Raw genomic sequence first — 19,055 nt, forward strand, 5'->3', positions numbered from 1 at the left:
TGGCAACCCACTCCAGTGTTCTTGCCTGGAGAACCCCAGGGACGGGGGAGCCTGGTGGGCTGCCATCTATGGGGTTGCACAGAGTCGGACACGACTGAAGCCACTTAGCAGCAGCAGCAGTGGGCAAGAATCCCTTAGAAGAAATGGAGTAGCCATCAGAGTCAACCAAAGAGTCCAAAATGCAATACCTGGGTGCAATCTCAAAAACAACAGAATGATCTCAGTTCGTTTCCAAGGCAAACCATTCAATATCATGGTAATCCAAGTCTATGCCCCAACAAGCAATGCTGAAGGAACCGAAGTTGAATGGTTCTATGAAGACCTACAAGACCTTCTAGAACTAACACTGAAAAAAGATGTTAGTTTTCATTATAGGGGACTGGAATGCAAAAGTAGGAAATCAAGAGATACCTGGAGTAACAGGCAAATTTGGCCCTTCGAATACAAAATGAAGCAGGGCAAAGGCTAATAGAGTTTTGCCAAGAGAACACACTGGTTATGGCAAACACCCTCTTCCAACAACACAAGAGAAGACTCTACACATGGACATCACCAGGTGGTCAGTACCAAAATCAGATTGATTATATACTTTGCAGCCGAAGATGGAGACACTCTGTACAGTGAGAAAACAAGACTGGGAGCTGACTGTGGCTCTGATCATGAACTCCTTATTGCCAAATTTAGACTTAAATTGAAAAAAGTAGGGAAAACCACTAGAGCATTCAGGTATGATCTAAATCAAATTCCTTACGACTATAGAGTGGAAGTAACAAATAGATTCAAGGGATTAGATTTCATAGACAGAGTGCCTGAAGAACTATGGACAGAGGTTTGTGACATTTTACAGGAGGTAGTGATCAAGACCATCCCCAAGAAAAAGAAATGCAAAGAGGCAAAATGGTTGCCTGAGGAGGCCTTCCAAATACCTGTGAAAAGAAGAGAAGCGAAAAGCAAAGGAAAAAAGGAAAGATATACCCATTTGAACGCAGAGTTCCAAAGAATAGAATGGAGAGATAAGAAAGCCTTCCTCAGGGATCAATGCAAAGAAATAGAGGAAAACAATAGAATGGGAAAGAGTAGAGATCTCTTCAAGAAAATTAGAGATAACAAGGGAACATCTCATGCAAAGATAGGTACAATAAAGGACAGAAATTGTATGGACCTTACAGAAGCAGAAGATATTAAGAAAAGGTGGCAAGGATACACAGAAGACGTATACAAAAAAAGATCTTCATTACCCAGATAACCACAATGGTGTGATCACTCACCTAGAGCCAGACATCCTGGAATGTGAAGTCAAGTGGGCCTTACAAAGCATTGCTATGAACAAAGCTAGTGGAAGTGATGGAATTCCAGTTGAGCTATTTCAAATCCTAAAAGATGATGCTGTGAAAGTGTTGCACTCAATATGCCATCAAGTTTGGAAAACTCAGCAGTGGCCATAGATTGGAAAAGGTCAGTTTTCATACCAATCCCAAAGAAGGGCAATGCCAAAGAACGTTCAAACTACTGCACAATTGTACTCATCTCACACACTAGCAAAGCAATTCTCCAAGCCAGGTTTCAACAGTACATGAACCGTGAACTTCCAGATGTTCAAGGTAGATTTAGAAAAAGCAGAGAAACCAGAGATCAAATTGTTAACATTCACTGGATCATCGAAAAAGCAAGAGAGTTCCAGAGGAACATCTACTTCTGCTTTATTGACTACGCCAAAGCCTTTGACTGTGTAGATCACAACAAACTGGAAAATTCTTAAAGAGGTGGGAACACCAGACCACCTGACCTGCCTCTTGAGAAATCTGTATGCAGGCCAGGAAGCAACAGTTAGAATTGGACATGGAACAACAGACTGGTTCCAAATAGGAAAAGGAGTATGTCAAGGCTGGATATTGTCACCCTGCTTATTTATCTTATATGCAGAGTACATCATGAGAAATGCTAGACTAGAAGAAACACAAGCTGGAATCAAGATTGCTGGGAGAAATATCAATAACCTCAGATATGCAGATGACACCACCCTTATGGCAGAAAGTGAAGAAGAACTAAAGAGCCTCTCGATGAAAGTGATAGAAGAGAGTGAAAAAGTTGGCTTAAAGCTCACCATTCAGAAAACAAAGATCATGGCATCCAGTCCCATCACTTCATGGCAAATAGATGGGGAAACAACAAAAACAGTGACAGACTTTATTTTGGGGGTTCCAAAATCACTGCAGGTGGTGACTGCAGCCATGAAATTAAAAAAACACTTGCTCCTTGGAAGAAAAGTTATGACCAACCTAGATAGCATATTAAAAAGCAGAGATATTCCTCTGCCAACAAAGGTACATTTAGTCAAAGCTATGGTTTTTCCAGTAGTCATGTATGGATGTGAGAGTTGGACCATAAAGAAAGCTGAGTGCCAAAGAATTGATGCTTTGATCTGTGGTGTTGGAGAAGACTCTTGAGAGTCCCTTGGACTGCAAGGAGATCCAACCAGTCCATCCTAAAGGAGATCAGTCCTGGGTGGTCATTGGAAGGACTGATGTTGAAGTTGAAACTCCAATATTTTGGCCACCTTTTGCAAAGAACTGACTCATTGGAAAAGACCCTGCTGCTGGGAAAGATTGAAGGCAGGAGAAGGGGATGACAGAGGACGAGATGGTTGGATGGCATCACCGACTCAATGGATATGAATTTGAGCAAGCTCTGGGAGTTGGTGATGGACAGGGAAGCGTGGCGTGCTGCAGTCCATGGGGTTACAAAGAGTCAGACATGACTGTGTGACTGAACTGAACTGAACTGAACTGAGATAATCACACCTATATTTTAAAACCTCACTCCAGGCACTGTGTGGAGGAGAGATTAATTAAAATAGGGAGCCTGGCATGGACCACCATTCCATTCAACATGCTAATGTGCTCTGCCCTGTGGACTGCTTTTAAAAAGTTCATTCTGAATTAGTTGTGGGCATCGAACAATTGGGAGCTCTCATATACACTTAGAGTTACAGGCTTCTTTTGAAACTTAGGTGACCTGGCAATGCTGGGGACATATTCCTGACCTTTTGAAAACTGCCCAGAGCATGAGCCTTCTAAACAGTGACCCTTTTTGGTCAAAGTGGGTGCTCTCCTCCATGCCATGGTCTGACAGATATTCTTGTTTCAGTTTTATGACTCCTGCCTTATCAGGAGATCATGAAGACCAAGGATGAGGGAACATGGTGTGCACCTCGGTTAAACCAATGTTGGGAGCCATGTCCCATCCCCAGGCCCGAGTCACCACAGACTTCATTCCAACAGTTCTCCCCTTTCTCATCAGATTTTCCCTTTCTCCAGGATCATTCTCATTGACATAAGACTCTGTTGTCATTTCTTTCATCTTAAAAATAACTTCTCCTGTTCTGCTTTTTTAGAGCAACAGGGATTGCACCCAAACAAAGCTCCCCTTCACGTTGTCAGGAATTGGCAGCTGGCGAGTTTTAGCAGGCATCACTGTCCTAGGCTCAGACTGCCCGATGCGTCTAAGAGCTGTTTATCCTCACTAGCAAGGCTGTGCCCACTCCTGCCCTGTAGAAGGGAGAGTAAGAAGGGAGAACGTCCTTCTCTTAGAGTTCATCTAGCTGCTTCTGGCTCCAAGCACATTCCTTTAAGATGGCAGGGAACTGCGTGCCTGATGCCATCTGTCACTGATGTCACCAGAACTCTGTGCACACTCGCCTTGGCCTTTCCTTTTCTTGTATGTCACATCCTCCTGACTCTTTTCTCAAGGCTGTAGCTGACCACTTTCCATCACCTCCAGTGATACTCCCTGATTGAAGCCATGATCTTCTCTGGATTAACAATATCCCCTGTATTAGTTATCTATTGTTACCTGTCAGTTATCTATTGCTATATATCACATGTCCCCCACTCTTCCTGGCCTGAAACAGCAACATCCATGTTCTCAAAACTCGTGGGGATCAGGAGTGGCATGTGTGGCTTAGCAGGCTCCTCTGCTTTAGAACCTGTCATGGTCTCTAGGTATCTGCTGGGCTGCCCAGTCGGCTCCAGCCACACTGACCTCCTCTCTGTTCTTCAAACATGCTGGTCATGCTGCTGCCCAGGGCCTCTGAATTGGCTCTTCCCTCCTCAGGAAAGTTCTTCCTCCAGGTTTCTGTATTGTTGAGCATTGGGCTTCCCTGATGGCTCAGCGGGTAAAAAACCTGCCTGCCAATGCAGGAGACACAAGAGACACGAGTTCGAAGCACTAACTTCCTTTAAGGCTTTGCTCAAACATCATGTCCTTCTTGCAGTCTACCCTGGTAAAATCACCCAATCCCCAGAGCCCCTGATTTCTTTTATATTCTTTTGTTTTTCAATAGCAGTTCTAATATACTAGTTAAATTACTTTCTTATTCATAACATATAATGTTAAACCCATAAGGGCAAAAAAGTCTTTTTCTGTGGTTTATGGTTGAATCCCAAGTGCCTGGAAAAGAATAGGTGTTCAAGAAAAATTTTCTAACTGAATAAATGAAGATGGCTGAGGACCAGCCTTGGGAAACACCATATTTAAGTGACTGGTAGAGGAAAAGGACCCAGGAAGAAAATGGAGCACTGAGCATCTTCTGTGCCATAGTTCATATCCTACTGGCCCCCTTTCCTCTCTTTTTTTAAAGTCATAATTTTCTCAGTTTTACTAATTTAATTTTTGTCCACATCCTTCAGCAATGTGTGACCTTCCCTGACTAGGGACCAAACCTGCGCCCCCTGCATTGGAAAGCGGAGTCTTAACCACTGGACCACCAGGGAAGTCTCCTCCTTTCTTAATCTTGCCATTTTGGGAGGTGCATCCAGCTGAGTTCACACACAATCTGAAAGTATCTCATCACAGCTGTACCAAATGAGCGGGGGTTTTGCTATAAGGATTTTCTGCCATCAGCAGGAAGGGCACCTTCAGGGACCCCCTGGACTCTTCCCCCACTCACACAAATGGGGGAGTGAAATGCTTTTAACAGCCTTGACCAATGGGGGATGGAAACTGATGGGTGAAGCCTCCCCTCTACTGAACCTCAGGAGAAACATTCCCAAGTACAACTGCGTAGCTCCCTATACAGTCCCTAGCAAGATAGAATCTGGTGGCCATAGTGGTGATATTCTCAGCCCAGGGTAATACCAGAAAATCAGCTTGTTTTCCTTCTCTGCTTTACCGTTCCAACTCCCTCTGAACTCATGTTTAGACAGAAATCACTTTCAAAAATTAATCCCTGGCTTACAAGCCTTTGTTTCATCATCTGCAGAGAAAGCTATGTTGAGACATGTCAAAGTGAGAGTTATTAAAAAAATGAGCCCATAGATAATCAAAAAAGCATGAATGAAAATACTTTCAAATGCCATGCAGAGTCAAGTGAGATTAGGAAATCTGGAGACCACACTGAGTGTACCAGAGAGGTAGGTGGGGAAGCAGTATCAAAAAACTACAATGAGGTATCAACTCACACCAGTCAGAATGGCCATCATCAAAAAGTTTACAAGTAAAAAATGCTGGAGAGGGTGTGGAGATAAGGGAAGCCTCCTACACTGTTGCTGGGACTGTAAATTGGTGTGGCCACTATGGAGAACCATATGGAAGTTCCTTAAAAAAACTAAAAATAGAGCTACAATATGACCCAGCAATCCCACTCCTGGGTGTACATCCAGAGAAAACTCTAATTCATAAAGAAACTCTAATTCAAAAACTCTAATTTGAAAAGCACTCCAATGGTCACAGAAGCACTGTTAACAATAGCCAAGGCCTGGAAGCAACCTGAAGCAACCTGATGCCTACTGACAGATGAATGAATAAAGAACATGCGGTACATACATAAGATGGAACATTACTCAGCCCTAAAAACAATGAAGCAACGCCATCTGCAACAGCATGGATGGACCCAGAGATTATCATACCAAGTGAATAAAGTCAGAAGGAGAAAGTCAAATACTGTATGCTAAGACTTATATGTGGAATCTAAGATACGACACAAATGAACTTGTTTATGAAATAGAAACAGACTCACAGGCATAGAGAGCAAACTTCTGGTTACCAAAGGGGGAAACGGGTGAGGAGGGATAATTAGGAGTTTGGGATTAGCAGATATACACTACTATATATAAAGAAGATAAACAACAAGGTCCTACTGTATAACACAGGGACCTAGATTCAATATCCCACCATGAACCATAGTGGAAAAGAATATGAAAAAGAATATGTATATAAATACATATGCATAACTGAATCCCTTTGCTATACACTTGAAACAAACACAACATTGTAAATCAACTGTGCTTCATTCTTTGAAAAAAATAAAGTAGACTATGCAGTAGACGAAGGTAAGAAAATGGAGATGACTCTATTTCGAAGGAAATGGGCAGATTGGGGTGACAGCTTGAGGTGGGGGGTGGTATGCTGGGCGCAGTGGGACAAAACAGATGTTCCAAGAATAAATACAATCTAATGAAGTAAGTGTCATAAAGTGATAACACGGGGCTCTGCGTGCCACATCGGCTGGGGAAGGAATACAGGAAGGCGATTATGAGCTGAGTCTTTCAGGACAGCGTTGCTAGCAGAATTGTTCAAGGGTTGCGGGACATTGAATGCTTTACAAGAGGTGTGTGTTTGAGGAATTTCAAGTATAGCACCCGGGTTGGAGCCTACACTGTCCTGATGGTTACAGGTGGCACCGGAGTCACGACAGGGCCAGAAGTTTGTCTACAGCGGCTGATTATTGTCACTCAGTGAGGTTTCTTTCATTAGGAACATTTCAGTTACAGAAGAAAGAGTGCCGTGATCACCCTAACAAAATCGGTAATTCCCTGGTGTCATAATAGTCCATCATTTATTGAACCCAACTGTTGTTTTTTTTTCCCCCCTTTTGGCCAACCCTGTGGCATGTGGCATCTTAGTTCCCTGACCAGGGATTAAACCCATACCCCTGTATTGCGAACAGAGTCTTAACCACTGCACCACCAGGGAAGTCCCTGATCCAACTGTTACAAGAATATTTTTTAGAGTTGGTTTGTTTGAATCAGAATCTAAACAAAAGCAACATTTTATATTTTAAGTGACTCAAGTCTTTTTCATCTAGAGAAGTAGCCTGCTTTTTTTTTTTTATGACATTTACTTGTTGCAAAAATTGAATTCAAACATTTTAAAGTGTGTCTACTGAATAGCCAGGCAAGATTGATTTTATAATATCTGCCTTCTGGAAATTACTGAGATTGTCTTTACCACCCAAACATGGTCATTTTTGGCAAATGATTAATGGGCCCTGGGAAAGGAGGTCTACTTTACGTTTGGGCAATCGTGTTAAGGCTTTTACAGTCCTGGCAGCCCAGCGGCTGCAGGCTATGCTCACAAAAGGTGAAGACCAGGATCAATTAAAAAAAAAATACCTGCCCTGGATCAGCCCATCTGTTTGCTAAACAAGCATCCCTTTGTTTGTCAAGAACATGAAGCTAATTGTCCCCAAGTTCTCCACACCCCGGGTTCCAGGCAGTCAACCAAAATTCTGTAGAACATATTCAAGATGACTCCATCCACAGGGGGAGACCAGGAGGAAAGGCTGAAAATGACAAAAAGGAGCTCCTGACACATGTTTTGCTACAAATACTTAGGAGGGAGACTTCTGTATAAATAATGAGGGGCATGACCCCTTAGCCCTCAAGGAGGTCGCATGGTGACTGGCAGACAATTCACACCTCCTCTGCCAGAGCCTGACCGTGACTCTCAGGCAATGAAGGGCGGACGCGTCAGGACCTGAGCTGCTAAGCCCACAACTTTATGCTCCAGCGCCTCCATCCATAACCGTTGTGCCCAAGTGCCTTCGTCCACAACAGTTATGTGCATGCTTCTGCATCCACAATCCTTGTACACATGCTCCTCCACGCACGATCCTTGGGCACAAGCTCCTCCCTGCTCGCCCCAGTGCGGTACCCAAAGCCAGGTCCTGTGGGGCGACTGCACAGCGACCAAACCCAGACCGTGATCCCCCGAGTCTTCAAGTTTCCTGGGACAAACACTGCTCTGAGTCCTTTGACTATACCACATCAGCTTAAAATTGAATTCAGATACTGGTAATAGACCAGTAATTCTAATGGCTTCAGTGGCTTCAGGATACCATTGAGGAACCAGGTCCCACCTTTCTGTCATTATAAACCAAGGTTTTTCAGCATGCAAGTACCTGCATTTCTGGACTTCCTCTTTTCCCTTCTATTCCTCCTGGAAGACAGGCCAATGATTTTTCTGAGTTCACCTCTTTAATGTGAAATTCAGCCAATAGTACCAAGTCATGCTACCAGTATCCTGTTTACAACTCCTAAGACCACAAGCTCATTGAGCGCATTATCTTTCTTCCAAGTTAGTGGTGAGAATTAGATCAAATGTTTCACGACAGCATAAGCGAGATGGTGTCTTAGTGGTCTCATAACTTTCCTTGCCATTCTCTGGCCAGACCCAGAGTTGATGTACATATATTTTTTTTTGTTTGTCCCTCAACACTTACTTTTAGACACAGGTACTTGTTGGGATGGTCTGGCTTTGTTTCTGTAATAAACAACCTCAAAGATTCTGAGGCTTACAACCACAAATTTTATTTCTTTTTCATTCTCACCTTGCTGAGATTCAGTGACATATTTTCTACATCTCAAGACTGAGATTAAGTGAGCACTTCTCCCGGATGTTGCTGGGTACAAGGTCACAGAAAAAAGAGAAGGCGATGGCTCTTAAAGCTTCTGTTACAAAGTTGAACACATTATCTCTGCTCAAATTTCGTTGGCCAAATTTTCATGGCAGTGGCACAGAGCAACACAATCCTCCTGTAGAGAAGATGATGCATTACATGTTCAAGCTTGAAGTCAGGGCAGGATATGCATGCCTTTCCCATGGAGGGCAAGGCAGATGAGCGAGCCCCCACGAGTATCCCCTTGGCCTGACTATTTTGGTACAAACCGGCCTCGCATGCAGCTGCCAGCACGGAGCGTTCCTGTCCATGTTTAGAACAGGGCCATAATGCCAGGAAATCCATGCCTCCTCCCACTGCCCCCCAGGCCCAGGAAGTCTTCCACCGATGAACATTCCAGCTCCCTCATCCCTCAGCTGCCCTCTGTGGTAACCTGCTTTATAACATCCCCTCCGCTGGCTTCTGTCCTGTTTCTTGCTTTTCATTCCCAAGTTTGTTTTTCCTGTGATCACTTCCCATACAAACTACTTGCCCTTGAATCTTTGTTCTGGGGTCGCCTTCTGGGAATCCAGACTAAGGCAGAAGGACATAAAATATTTAGAGCAATGATACAATCTGCCCGGAAGAGAAGAATGGCTTTGGGCAGTAGTTAGCCTTCAAGGCCAGAAATTCCATCTGGAGAACGGACCCACCCTTCTCCATGTCCTCAAATCTGCTCATCTCTTAGTCAGACCATAAACATTGTTTCCCAGAAGTGATAAGGACTCCTGTACTCAATTTTTTTTTACTTTTCCATTTTTGGATTACAGGAAGCAAGACTGGTTGTTTACTCTAAACAAATTTCACTGCCTGTCACAGGGCCTCGAGGCATTTACACAGGAATTCCCTTTATAGGCACGTAGGCTCCCTGCTCCGCACTGCTGCTGCTGTGGCAAGTGGAGAGGCTGAGAGCACGTGTGTCCCAGTCCTTCTCTGTGTCTCTCCTTCCCTGCTTCCCAGACCCCCCGACCCCCACCCGCCAATTCACAAAGCATTTCTCATCCACAGAAATCGCCTGGCAGTGGCATCCAACAAGCCTCAGGTGTAGACAAAGCACGCTCTCCATAGGCGTGTGCTATGTGCCAAGTCGCTTCAGAATACTGGAGTGGCTTGTCGTGCCCTCCTCCAGGGGATCTTCCCACCCCAGGGATCGAACCTGCTCTCTTACATCTCCTGCATTGGCAGGTGGGTTCTTTACCACTAGCTTCACCTGGGAAGCCCGCACACAGGCATGCCTACAAACTAAAGCAGAAATAAGACAACTTAGTTTTCTTATTTTGAATAAAGAATTAAAAAACAACAACAGAAAAAGACTAAAAAAGATCTTTCTAAATTGGCGCTCTCTGTCTCTCTCTCACACACACCCACACACAGAGTCAGTTTGATACTCATCTTTCTCATCGTTCTACCACTGGAAATACTTTGACACTAGGAAGTGTAAGAGCCCACAATTCAGTAGCATGTGTTGTACAGGACAGTGTAAACTAGAACTACATACGTCCGCAGGAGCAAAGTGTTTTTGTCCCTTTAGGAAGAAAGTAAATATAAAGACATTTTAAAAGGAAAACCAAAACAGGAGTAGAAAAATCCATATTCAATAGTGCAGGGCTCCCCTAGTGACTCAGTGGTAAATAATCCACCTGCCAATACAGAAGACATAGGTTCAGTCCCTGGTCTGGGAGGATCCCATGTGCCATGGAGCAACCAAGACTGTGCATCAAAACTCCTGAGCCAGTACTCAGGAACCCGGGAGCTGCAACTTCTGAGCCCACCTGCCGCAACTTCTAAAGCCCGTGTGCCCTAGAGCTGTGCTCCACAACAAAAGAAGCCCCACAATGAGAAGCCCACTCACTGCAACTAGAGAAAAGCTCGAGCAGCGACAAAGACCCAGCACAGCCAAAAGTAAACATTCACAAGCTAATAAAATTATTTTTAAAACTCCAGTCCAGAAATCAGAACTTGGTTATAAAATATTTTAAAGCCTTTTAATTTAAGAGGATCGATGCTGCTTATTACTGTAAAAGTCATTAAACCAAACCTTACATAAGGATGGAACCGTGCGGACTGGGACAGGAAGAGCAGAAGCCCTGTTCTAGCTGACATCCGGCACACAGTCTGCAGCTGTTACACAGATGGGAGAGGGAATGAGCTTCTGTTCCAGGGAAAAGAGACACACATTTGTGTTCAAAGGGAAAAAAGTTCTCAGCTTTTTGCGCCATGTTTGAGTCATCATATATTTTTGCTTCTTTGTGTTCTCGGGGTCCGCTCTTCTCTCTGGCCACCTGTTGCCATGGATGGCTGATTCGCTGTCAGTTTCCAGACACGGTACTCCCCTGAAAGGGAGCAGTACAGTGACTCGGGCCCCTCTGGGCAGGACACGCTGGGCGGCATGGGCAGGGCGGGCGGGACCTGAACTTCCATCTGGATGTGCCTTTTGATGATGCCAGTTATCATTTCTTTGAGGAGATGTCCTCAGAGGGGAAAAATCAATAGAGTGACATGCAAGAGGCATTTGTGGGTTGGAGACACACAGCCCTTACACTGAGGCTGTCCGACTAGGAATCTAAGGGAAGTGGGGTTAATCGCGAAAAACTGGGTGATGAGGCAAAGCCTGGCAACCTTTTAATTTTACTGACTGAACAGATTAAGAAAAACCAACCTACAAAAGATACCAGTTATTAGTGCCACTATTTTCAAAAGGAAGGACATCTGACTCTCCCCTTTCAACTGACTGTATGTTGCTTATGAGAACGGATAATACGGTCTTAGTTTTCCTCCAGGCTGAAGTCTAGATTAGACTGGGGAAAGCTCCACATGGGTCTCACTCTGTTCCAAGGATGGATGTTAGGGAAACATTGTTTCAGGGATCCCCCTGGAAGAGCTTTTATCTCCTGGGCAGGAATCTTGACAGGCTTCAGATGTCATAATATGGAGCACTGAAGCCTCTGGTTCATCCTTGAATTCCACAAATGTTTTAAGTAACTAGTTTGGCGGTGCTCTCCCCTGATAGAGTTATAAAAATTTATGTTTTAATGCCATTCATGTAATTCTTGAATTACCCAGTTGATAGGTTTGCACATTTGGGGGCACAAGAATGAGCTAGAACAAATTTACTGGGCCAAGTGTCTTACTATAAACCATTGCAGCATTGTAATATAAACGATTGGCCCACATTTTTGAAAGTGCTTGTCTATCTCTGCTAAGCAGAGCAAATATTTAAAATACAGCTGGTCTTCCCTCCATCAAAAAAACCTGAGCCAAAGGTAAGGGGAATGTGCTCTAGTTGAGCATCTTCCTTGAGGATGATACAGCATGGATCATCGGGGTCCCGTTTAATGAGTCTGGTAAAAGAATTTTTAGGGACTTCCCTGGTGGTCCAGTGGTTAACACTGCACTTTCACTGTCTGCGGCGCCAGTTCAATCCCTGGTAAGGGAACTAGGATCTCACATGTCTCACAGCATGCCAAGAAAAAAAAGACCTTTCATCAGGAAACCAAGGGATGTTGCTAGTTCTTTTCATCAAAGTAATTCATTTGCTTTTCTCACTTAAGAAAATGTCTGTATTTTAAAATAATATGTACTATTCAAGGTCAATCAACTTGTGATGACTACACCAAAGATTTGTTCCCAGGCAAGACTCTTCAACGGACACTAAATCTAGAGGGGCATTTTTAATGGAGAGCAAATCCCAGGCAAGACTCTTCAACGGACACTAAATCTAGAGGGGCATTTTTAATGGACAGCAAAATATTTGCATGATCTTACAGTATCTCCCCTTAGAGGATCTCTTAGTTGAAAGAAGAAACAAATATCCTAAATATACAGTAGAGTAATTGGGAAAGCCCTGGAGCGGGTGGTCACAATTAATGTCAGGTGGACATCATGGACTTATCCTCACCTTTGTAGTAATTAGGTGGACAAAGGTCAAGTCCAAGGGATGGAGGTGCAAGACCTGAGATGAATCTTTGGACAACCATGGGAGGAACCATTTATGGATCATCTTAGAACTAGTATTATGTGGAATGGAAATAAACTTCTACCTTTTTTTTTTTTTAAACATTTAAAGACAGCTAAAATCCAACTTAGACACTTTAAAGATTTCTACACTCTTGATTCAGAAAGCATATCAAATGCAACTGTAGAAAACTCATATGTGAATTTGTGGCCTGTTATAAGAGGTATTTCATTGTTATAAATGCTATAATTATTAAACAAGAAAAATAGCAAAGATGAGAAAGCATTCAACTCAAGAAGTTATATGAAGAGCCATAAAACAAACCTAATGAAATATAGGGAATTAATAAAGTTAAAAGCAGAACAAACATAAATAATTAAGAGAAATAGACTGCATAAATAAAAGAACATATTCTTGAGGACAGCAATGAATTTTTCTGTCAAATGTTATCTCAGAAAGAAATTAGAGGAAATAAATTCAAAAAATTAAGTTGAAAAATATGATATAACCAGAGAAAGGGATATTGTTTTCAAAGTTTTAAAAAGTAATATATATTACCAATTCTTACACAAAATAGTACAAAATTGTACACAGATAAAATAGGTAATAAATAGCTGCAAAAGAAATGGAAAATGTTACCAAAGTAAGGTTCACTCAGATATGGCTTTGTAGATTAGTTATTTCAAAGTATAAAGGGACAGAAAATTCTCATAACTATTTCTATCACTGAAAATGATGGGAAGCTTCACAGCTCATTTATGTAATGAGTCTAAGGCTGAGGCTGAAACCTAATAGAAAAGACAAAAATATAAAATTGAAAGTTGAAGTAAAATATACAATAAAACAAATTTTATGTGATTGTTTCAGAGTTATGATTTAAACTTTTCTATATAAATGTGATACTTCAGTAAAAAATCAAAATAGAAAAATATAAATCTCACTGTTGATATAAATAGTAAGCTCTTAAATAATAGCTGGATTCAGTAGTTTATTAAAAAGGACCACCTCAGGAGCAAGCAGGACACTGTCTAAAATTTTTATCCTTGAATTAAGATTTCTTAGTAAAATATATATTAATTTATCACAGCAAATAAAAACCATGTAGTAAAAAGTCATTTGGTGAATATAAATATACACAAAATATTGAACTAGAAATACAAAGAACATTTAACATGGTTAAAAAAAAAATCTAAGGTTAGCCTAGCTTACAAAAATACCAGAAACAAGAGACAAAGATTTGAACTATTGCCATTGCCTTTTCTTAAACCTTATTTTGAAAGATTCAATCAATAACATAAATATAACTAAGATATTTAACAACTGCAAAGAGGAGATACAATTACTATTTGTAGTTGCTATCATTCGACTTGAAAAATGCAGATAATTCAATAGAAAATTTGGCACAACTAATAAAATGCCCAGAGACTAAGTATATATGTAAAAACCAACAGCTGCAGTGGGAAAATTATTACTTCCACAATAGACAATAAAATATTTAATACCTAGGAATACGCCCAACAGAAAAAAGCGTAAGACAATTCTATAAGAGAAATAAAATGTGTTGGTATGTGCAATATTCTGGAGTGAAAATAAATCCTTACCAAATAAATTTAATACAGCATGTCCTTTAAAACAGCTCAAAGTGTTTGTTTGTTTTAATCTGGCAAACTGATGAAAAAAGTTCATTTTGGAAAATATAGGGATGATACTTGCCAAGAATATTTTGAATAAACAAGGAGTATTAAAAAGAAACTACTCAACTAAGTATGAAAATACACATAAAGAGACAATAATTAAGTGAAAGTAACTTAAACTAGAGAAAAAATGGTTTTATATACTAAAAGAAGACTTTCAAAGGTAACATTTTGCACCAATAAATATTACTATGACCATTGGTTAACTATTTTTTTGGGGGGGAGGGAGGATTAAGAAAGTCTTCTTAAGTCAACAATGAAAAGAAATGGAGGAAAATAATAGGGAAAGACTAGAGATCTTTTTAAGAAAATTAGAGATATCAAGGGAATATCTCATGCAAGGGTGGGCATGATAAATGTTAGAAACAGCAAGGAAATAACAGAAGCAGAAGAGATTAAGAAGAAGTGGCAAGAATACACAGCAGAACTATAGAAAAAGATCTTAATGACCCAGATAACCACGATAGTGTGATCACTTCCCTAGAGCCAGACATCCTGGAGTGCGAAGTCCAGTGAACCTTAGGAAACATCACTATGAACAAAGCTAGTGGAGATGATGGATTCCAGCTGAGTTATTTCAAATCCTAAAAGATGATGCTGTGAAAGTGCTGCACTCAATATGCCAGCAAATTTGGAAAACTCAGCAGTGGCCACAGGACTGGAAAATGTCAGTTTTCATTCCAATCCCAAAGAAGGGCAATGCCAAAGAATGCTCAAACTACCACACAATTGCATTCATTTCACACACTAACAAAGTAATGCTCAAAATTCTCCAAGCCAGGCTTCAACAGTACGTGAACTGAGAACTTTCAGATGCTCAAGCTGGATTTAGAAAAGGCAGAGGAACCAGGGATCAAATTGCTAACATCTGCTGGATCATAGTAAAAGCAAGAGTTCCAAGAAAACATCTACTCTGCTTCATTGACTATGCTAAAACTTTTGACTGTGTGGATCACAGTAAATTGTGGAATACCAGACCAACTGACCTGCTTCCTGAGAAATCTGTATACAGGTCAAGAAGCCACAGTTAAAACCTGACATGGAACAACAGACTGGTTCCAAATTGGCAAAGAAGTATGTCAAGGCTGTATACTGTCACTCTGCTTATTTAACTTATATGCATAGTGCATCATGAGAAACACTGGGCTGGATGAAGCACAAGCTGGAACCAAGACTGCAGGGAAAAATATCAATAACCTCAGATATGCAGATGACACCACCCTTATGGCAGAAAGTGAAGACGAACTAAAGAATCTCTTGATGAAGGTGAAAGAGGAGAGTGAAAAAGCTGGCTTAAAACTCGATATTAAAAAAACAAAGATCATGGCATCTGGTCCTATCACTTCATGGCAAATAGATGGAGAAACAATGAAAACAGTAGCAGACTTTATTTTCTTGGGCCCCAAAATCACCTCAGATGGTGATTGAAGCCATGAAATTAAAAGACTCTTGCTCCTGAAAGAAAAGCTATGACCAACCTAGACAGCATATTAAAAAGTAGAAACATTACTTTGCCAACAAAGGTCCGTCTAGTTAAAGCTATGGTTTTTCCAGTAGTCATGTATGGATGTTAGAGTTGGATCATAAAGAAGGCTGAGAGCCAAAGAATTGATGCTTTTGAACTGCGGTGTTGGGGAAGACTCTTGAGAGTCCCTTGGACTGCAAGGAGATCCAACCAGTCCATCCTAAAGGAGACCAGTTCTGAATATTCATTGGAAGGACTGATGTTGAAGCTGAAACCCCAATTCTTTGGCCACCTGATGTGAAGAACTGATTCATGTGAAAAGACCGTAATGCTGGGAAAGTCTGAGGGCAGGAGGAGAAGGGGACGACAGCGGACACGATGGTTGGATGGCATCACTGACTCAATGGACATGGATTTGAGCAAGCTCCGGGAGATGGTGAAGGACAGGGAAGCGTGGCGTGCTGCGGTCCATGGGGTTGCAAAGAGTTGGACGTGACTGAGGGACTGAACAACAACATCACCTTACACAAAACATCAAAATGGATTCCAGATTATTAAACAGGTAACATCTTCAAACAAAACCTATGGATGAGTGGGTGATGAAAGGTTGGATATTAAAGCTTTCTCTTACAAATTCTAACTGAAGTGGTCAAAGTATATAAAAAGAAAATAAACTGTTAAAAAAACAGAAATAGACCAATGTTGGAAAAAAGGAGAATGTGTAACCATACACCCCAAACTTTAAGTGTTAACAGGAGAATAGATTACAGAAAGGCAACAAAATTCTGATTTCCCAGTAAGCAAGGCAAGTCACTTAAAGAGTAACCAGGGGACACACCTGAGAAAATGCAGGGACTTTCTTGAGCTCGGGGCTGGGTAGCAGGGCCAACAGGGGCAGCCCCGAGAAAAGTCCATGGTGGACCCCACTGCCCTGGCCCTGGAAGTGCCCTCAATGCTCATCCAGGTCCACAGTGAAGCTGAAAGCTCTGAGCATCACACTGCTGCCTTCCCACAGTCTCCAGAGACAAAAGAGGCAGAATGGATAGAGAATCTGTGGTACAGACATACCACATTACTCGGCCATAAAAAGGAATGAAATTGGGCCATTTGTAGAGATGTGGATGGACCCAGAAACTGTCATATGGAGTAAAGTCAGTCAGAAAGAGAAAAGCAAATCTGCATATTAATGCATATGCATGTGAAATGTAGAAAAATGGTGCAACTGAACCTATTTGCAGGGCAGGAATAGAGAGGCAGAGGTGGAGAAAGGATGCGTGGACACAGAGGGGGAAGGGGAGATTAGGACTGATACACACACACACATATACACTACCACGTGTTAAATAGATTGCCAGTGGGAAGCCAGTGAGCACTGGCACTCTATGATGACCCAGATGGGTGGCATGGAGGGTGGGGGGTGGTAGGAGGGAGGTCCAAGAGGCAGGGGATATATATGCACAAATAGCTGATTCAGTTCCTGGTACAGCAGAAACTAACAACATTGTAAAGCAACTATAATCCTAATTAAAGAAAGAACCAAAAAAAAGGGCAACCAACCTGGAAGTCCTTGGGATGGGTGGTGAGAGAGTCCCCTAATGTCTGATCACCTCTGCCCTGGGGCCTGTGTCCAGAGGAAACTTTCTTTACCTTTGGGAATCCTAGGACAGAGTGAACTTGCACTCCTGCTTGTCAGAACTATAGGTCCCTGCTGCTGCTGCTGGCAGCCCACCAGGCTCCTCCGACCCTGGGATTCTCCAGGCAAGAGCACTGGAGTGGGTTGCCATTTCCTTCTCCAATGCATGAAAGTGAGAAGTGAAAGTGAAGTCATTCAGTTGTGTCTGACGCTTCGCGACCCCATGGACTGCATCCCAGCAGGCTCCACTGTCCCTGGGATTCTCCAAGCAAGAACACTGGACCCTAGAAGCCTGGAAAAGAAACTGAGGATTAGCACTCTTGTGAGGGTCTGAAAGCAGCTCCGCTCCTCCCCGCCTCCCCCACCATCCCCTGATCCCCTGCAGCCTCACAAAGGCAGAGGAGACTCCCTGACCCCATCCTATCTCAGGAGGAGGCCATGGAAGGTCTGAGGGAGGGCAGCTCAGTGGCCTTTGCCCACTGCTGAGAGGGGCAGCCTGCCCTGGCCTGGTGACTGGAGGGTTGGTGGGGCCAGTCATGTCGGTGGGACAGAACTGATGACCAGCCTCCAACATGAGACAACTGGACCATTCCCAGGGGGTCCATGGGGATGAGGACAGCGCCTGAGTGCTGGCAGCGATGACTAGAGAAGGAGCAACGGTCCAACCATCCCACCACCATCACAGAGGACATCACCCACATACCATGCACATCTCGGCAGGACGCACACAAGCCCCTCCTCCCCGGAAAAGGAAGGGGTGATTGAATTATACTTCTGGATTTACTAAAAAGTCACTGGATTGAACCGAGAGAAACCTGCAATTGGAGAGATCTGACTGACTGCCACTGGGCAGCCCGAGGCTAAAAGTCAGAAATTAAACTGGGTTATGGAATAAATTCCATTTTTCCATGCCTGTGGCTCAGACACCCGTGCCTGTTATACCTTCATCAAGTTGGTCTCCCCTGGCTCGCCAAGCCTCTATAGCTTCTCAGCTGTGCTTAGGGTAAGAATCAAGGTTGTGGCTCCCAAACCCTGATGAGCTCCACCCTGTGTCCCCCTGCTGGTTCATCTCCCCAGCTCCCTCCCTTCCTTTCAGACACTCCAGCAGCACAGCCCTGTGCCCACCCTGAACAGAGGAAGACCTCTCCTGTCTGAAGTCTTTCGACCTCCTGGGCCCTTTGTCTGGACTGCTGCTCCATTGCTTGGAACACAGTTTTCTTTTACCTTCCTTTTTAGTCTTGAATTCTCCATTCCACTGTCCCATCCTCAGAAATGGTCTCTCTGACTTCCCTAATGAAGATAGAGCTCTTTTCCATTATATCCCTAATGTACTTCATAATACTTTGTAAATCAGATTCTGTATTTATCATGTTTATTTGTTTATTATGTATTATGTGTCTCCTCTCATTGAGTGAGAACTGCCTGGTGCTAGGACGTCTTCTGGAGAAGGCAATGGCACCCCACTCCAGTACTCTTGCCTGGAAAATCCCATGGAAGGAGCCTGGTGGGCTGCAGTCCATGGGGTCGCTAAAAGTCGGACATGACTGAGCGACTTCACTTTCACTTTTCACTTTCATGCACTGGAGAAGGAA

General features: G+C 42.8%; 1 long non-coding RNA gene across 3 annotated transcripts in view; it reads right to left on the reverse strand.

Annotated features, from left to right (window-relative positions):
- Positions 1 to 19,055, reverse strand: part of LOC129635286 (uncharacterized) — a 31,142-nt gene that overhangs the window by 7,485 nt on the left and 4,602 nt on the right. Inside the window, exons 3-4 of one of the 3 annotated variants that reach the window (XR_008706206.1) lie at positions 17,388 to 17,755; positions 10,323 to 11,049 (exon numbers count right to left, since the gene is read on the reverse strand). This is a non-coding gene — a long non-coding RNA (uncharacterized LOC129635286). Of the gene's footprint in view, positions 1 to 10,322; positions 11,050 to 12,441; positions 13,460 to 17,387; positions 17,756 to 19,055 lie in introns of those variants that run through there. The other 2 variants (XR_008706205.1, XR_008706207.1) reach the window with 2 other exon arrangements.

The sequence above is a fragment of the Bubalus kerabau genome, chromosome 20 (assembly GCF_029407905.1).
Source record: "Bubalus kerabau isolate K-KA32 ecotype Philippines breed swamp buffalo chromosome 20, PCC_UOA_SB_1v2, whole genome shotgun sequence".
NCBI classification, from domain to species: domain Eukaryota; kingdom Metazoa; phylum Chordata; class Mammalia; order Artiodactyla; family Bovidae; genus Bubalus; species Bubalus kerabau.